The 5,034-nt window shown below is 43.4% G+C and overlaps 1 pseudogene; it reads left to right on the top strand.

The window, feature by feature from the left end:
- Window positions 1–327: 327 nt before the first annotated feature.
- Window positions 328–792, top strand: LOC128120181 (60S ribosomal protein L24-like; annotated as a pseudogene).
- The last annotated feature ends 4,242 nt before the right edge of the window (window positions 793–5,034 follow it).

The raw sequence follows: 5,034 nt of genomic DNA, 5'->3' as shown, positions 1-5,034 counted from the left end.
GTCCAGGAGGAGCTAGGGAGATGCTGGGGTGGATGTGATCTAAATAGACTGTATGCATAAAATTCTCAAACAGTTAATTAAAAATATTTTTAAATGATACTTATTCTACTCTTTAATTAGTAGCTCAAGTAGCTTCGAATAGTTTTTCCTATTTCAGTGGAAGAGGATAGCTCCTGTATATTTTATTACACAGGGAATCAGAGACAAGAGACTATCTCTAGGGACATTGGAGAGTCTCAGGCACTATGATTCTTTCTTCACAAACTAGTCTCCATCTAGATATCCTGGAATAGATCCAAACATATTGTTAAAAATTCTAGCCTCTCCATGGAGGTCGAGCTGTGCAGTTTCAGCGGGTACAAGATCTACCCAGACACCAGCACCACCACACCAGGACCAACAGGAAGGCTTTCCAGTTTGTTAATCCAAAATGCCAGCCCCATTCTTTGCCAAGAGGAATCTTTGACAGTTAAAGTGGACTGTCCACACAAAAATGGACGGCTGGAAGAAATTGAAAAGAAAAGAAGCCGCTGTGCACTGTGCTGTCAAATTCGGGCAGACCATCTCTGGTACATCTTATGATGATGTGATGACCAAGAGGAATCAGAAGCCAGAAGGTAGGTAAACTCAATGGCTGCAGGCTATCGGGGCTGCCAAGGAAGCAAAAAAAGCCTAAGCAGGCCTCAAAGAAGACAGCAATGGCTGCTGTCAAGGCATCCCAAAGCAGCATCTAAGCCAAAAATTATGGAGCCTGTGAAGGTCTCTGCTCCCAGAGTCGGTGGAAAACGCTAACTTTGTAGATCAGTATTTTAAGTGAAGCTCCATCTCTTAACTCTTTTGTTTTTATTTATTTTTTTTCATTTTTCTTTATTAAGAAATTTTCTACTCACTCTACATACTACCCAGAGACCCTACCTCCTCCCTCCTCCCATCCCCAGCCCTCTTTCCCAAGCCACCCCACACCCCCACATGCCCCAAATCAAGATCTCCCATGGGGCGTCAGCAGAGCCCGGCACACTGAGCCCAGGTAGGTCCCAGCCCTTCCCTACTGCACCAAGACTGTGCAAGACATCACACCACAGGCACCAGGCTCCCAAAAGCCTGCCCATGCACCAGGATCGGATCCCGATCCCCCTGCCTGGGTGCCTCCGAAAACAGTTCAAGCCAAACAACCATCTTCCATATCCAGATGGCCTAATCCCATCCCTTAACTCTTAAAAAAAAAAAAAGTTCTAGGGAAATACATATGGTAATTAGGACCCAGAATGTTATTTTAATAGCCAGTAAAGATAAGCACCAATAATTTAGAAGTAACCCAGTGTGTTGGTTTACACTTGAAATCCCAGCACTCAGGAGGCTGAAGCAGGAGAATTTTGTTCCAACACAAAAGGATAAAATCCGAGTCCCTGGAAACGACGGAGGATTATAAGTTTACAGAGCTTGACAAATAATAATTCTGCTGCTGAGTATACGTTTAATTAGGAGGAACTAATATTTTCTCTTCAGTAGAATGATTCCTGGACTATGTCTGGTAAGTGTTGAGTGGCTCCGTGTTTTGTAAATAAATCCTCATCAATGTACGATCAAAATGAACCAAGCTGAACAGCATCTAGTCTGGCCTTGCTTTAGCATTGGGCTCTTCTCTCAATGAGCTGTTTTCCATGGATTTACATACACACTTAAGGATGGTTTACCTAAGTTTAGTTAAACTTTCTTTCACAGGCATTTGAATATTAAAGAAAGTGCCAAACAATGTCCTTTATCTCTGTAGAGGCCGGTAGATAAAATTACTGTTTGTTTCTTAGCAGCTGGTCCTATCTGCTTGCATGATTATACAGAGGGAGGTAGAAGAATCCATTTGCTAAGATTCTGAAAGCCTAGGGGCTCTGTGTGCCCACTGACTGAATAGATCGGTTTTCATATGTTTCTGGGTTCAGTTCACTGATCTGTAAAACAAGATGGAATCTGCTAGACGATGCTAGATGGTTCGCATAACTGGTAAGAAGTCAAGGATCTGTTAACCAACACCAAAGGATTTAGGAAGTGGCACACATACATTTCTCTCCACCCACACACGCTGAGGAATGACTTAGTTGCAGAAAATAGCTGTGCTCCTCCTCTCTGTAGACCCAGCCTTCTCCAACGCCAAGCAGCTGGAACGATAGGCAGATGCGTCTGTGTTACTGCAGAGGGGAGCACAGAGTTGTGTGTAATTTGGGAAGCAGTGTTTCACTGAGAGATAATTTGGGGGTTTTCACTCTCACATTCCTGTGGACGCTGGACACTGCTAATTCCATCGTTCCATGTGGATTGTTATTTCTTATGGGCCATTCCCTCCTTGCCACATCCAATGACCCTCTGATCAACCTTCTTGCTGTGACTGGTTACAGCAGTCTTCCAATCCATGGCTCGCTTTGTTTCCTTTCAATCTGTTCTCCTCCTTTGTCTAGATGGAGTTCTCTAGAACACTCTGAGACAAAGTCAAAACTTACATTAAAAGCTGACAGCTTCTTAGTTACCTTCAGAATAAATTATAAAGGACTCAACTTCACTTTCCCATGGTTTGGTCCAGTCAATCGCCGTATTCTGTTCCTGCCCCACAGCCTGGAGACCACTCGTACTCCATTCCACAAAAATGTGCCAGTCTAGAGTATTAGACTGTGTTCAGTGAGTATTCTATGGTGCCAGGAATTCTCACACACATCATTTATTTAATCAGAGAATTACACTTCAAGGAGGCAATGTTGGTTTTCAAGAGAAGTTGGGTAGCTGCCCTAAGGTTCTTTATGTACTCAAGAGTGGAGCAGAGCTCACCACAGACCCGGGCCTTCATGCTGTTTCTACTCACCGATGATATCTTCAGAGAAACTGCACTTTCAGTTCCTTACACACGCTGGCCCTTCGCTCTAGAATGTTCTTTTCATTCCACCATTTGAAAATCATTCTCTCTGTCTTTTTGATCCTTTTTCTATCAGTGTTAATTTTTTATGAATTTTAAAATGTCATTTTTTTATACTTTGTGCTCATGTGTGAGTGCAAGCAAGAACATGTGGAGGTCAGAAGACAGCTCACATGTCATCCTGGTCCTCACTTTTCCCCCTGTTCAAGCCAGGGTTCTTGTTTGTCACTGTGCTGGACAAGCTAAGCTGCTCTACAAGCGTGTGGGGACTCTCTTGTCTCTGCCTTCCATTTTGACTCAGGAACCCTGATATTAAAGACATGTGGTACTGTACCTTGCTTTATATGAGATGTGGGGATTTGAACTCAGATCCTCATGACTGGATGGCAAGTTTTATCTACTGTTCTTGTTTGCTTCTCTGCTGCTGTCATAAACACCATGACCAGAAGCGACATGATAATAGCAAGGCTGTATTCACCTCACAGCTTACAGTCCATCATGAAGAGAGGTCAGGGCAGGAGCTCACTGCAGGGGTTTGGAGGCAGGAACTGAAACAGAGGCCATGAAATCGTGCTGCTCACTGTCTTGTTCTTCATTACTTCTCAGCCTGCTTCTTTTATACCATCCAGGACCACCTACAAAGGGGTGGTACCGCCCACAGTGGACAGGCCTACCCACATCAATCACAATCTAGAAAATGCCCCATAAACTCGTTCACATGGGGAACTGATGGAGGCATTTCTCAACTGAGGTTACCGCTACCCAGGTGACTCTAGTGTCTGTCAAGTTCACAAAATACTAACCCCCATATCCATCAAGCCAGGTTCTTAGCCCCAACACTTCTGTTAGTGAAATTAATAGCATCTTAGCAATTATAGCGGAAATAGTTATGTATGCGCCAGTGACTCCTCTGGAACTGTAAATACACACCAGGCCCTTAGCACAGTGCTCAGATGTCCTAGATGCTCGCTAACTGTCTCTCAGAATGAACACATATGTAATTCTAATGCTTCTATTTTATCTTTATTATGCTTATTTTGGAATTTAGGTCTTGCAGAAAAATGTCGAATGCAACCACTAAATATTCCACAGTCCTGGAAGCTGGCACAGAGAGAAACTCACAAAAGAGCAGAGCTCGAACTTCAAAACTAACTAATTTGTGCTCAGAAACGTTCTACTACTCATAACAAAATGAATTACTTCTAAAATAAACTGCAAACATTTTCTTGTAAATGACTAAGTGTTCCCCCCAAATGAGATTGTGGTTAAAAATAGACATCTTTCCCTATGCTTTTCTAGCAGTAGTCTGCTACCAATCTTGAAGTAAAATATATCTCCATTTTTCTGTAAGGATAGGACAGCTTTTTTTCCCCCTGAGTGATTCCTGGCTAAGCAGAGGGCTGAGTAGGCTTCAAATAATCATCACATGCTCAGTTTATTAACCAAGGACAACAATCAGAAAGGCACCAGAAAAGGGCCCAGCTTATGGCTTTTTAGGGACGTATTATGGCAGTTTCACAGTAAGGCCCCGAGTCAAGCATGATGATTTCCATTTGGAAGACAGCAAGTACCTCCACATCTACCACACCTGTGGGATCTCATTTCTCCAGAACCTGCAGCTGTTGTCAGGGAAGGTAAATCAAGGCAGAATCTTGGCGGCAAATTGCTTTGCACCTGTGAAACAGCACTAATGCTTTGTGTAGAGCTGTGGAAGACACAGGCCTCTCACCTGGCTCTGCAATCACTCCTCTCGGGGCTCTCATCTCATTTCTACCTCCATGCCATGGACTTCCCACCTCTCATCCCACCTTAGGGCCAGGGTAACATTCCTAGTGTGGATTGTGTTAGCTACACATTTTCACACGAATCTAAAGCATCTGCACTGTCCAGAATAGCAGAAATCAATCTGCAATAGTCTTGGTTTCAAGCAGGAATGCCCTGTCCTGTCCTATGCAACTCCTATAATCCTGTATTCTTCAGAGTATGGCTCCATTATTAACTTCCTCCCAAGAGTACCCCTGTCCAATTCTGATGAATATCTGCTCTGTGCAGACATAGCGGCTGATCAAGCAAGTAGTTATGTTCACTGAAGGAAGATGAGGAACAAGAGGTTTTTGGTTTTGGTTTTTTTAATG

This window comes from Peromyscus californicus, unplaced genomic scaffold (genome assembly GCF_007827085.1).
Source record: "Peromyscus californicus insignis strain IS unplaced genomic scaffold, ASM782708v3 Scaffold_25__1_contigs__length_3188244, whole genome shotgun sequence".
NCBI classification, from domain to species: domain Eukaryota; kingdom Metazoa; phylum Chordata; class Mammalia; order Rodentia; family Cricetidae; genus Peromyscus; species Peromyscus californicus.
Note: the sequence above shows the minus strand (reverse complement) of the source record. Positions and strands in the feature narration are given on the sequence as shown.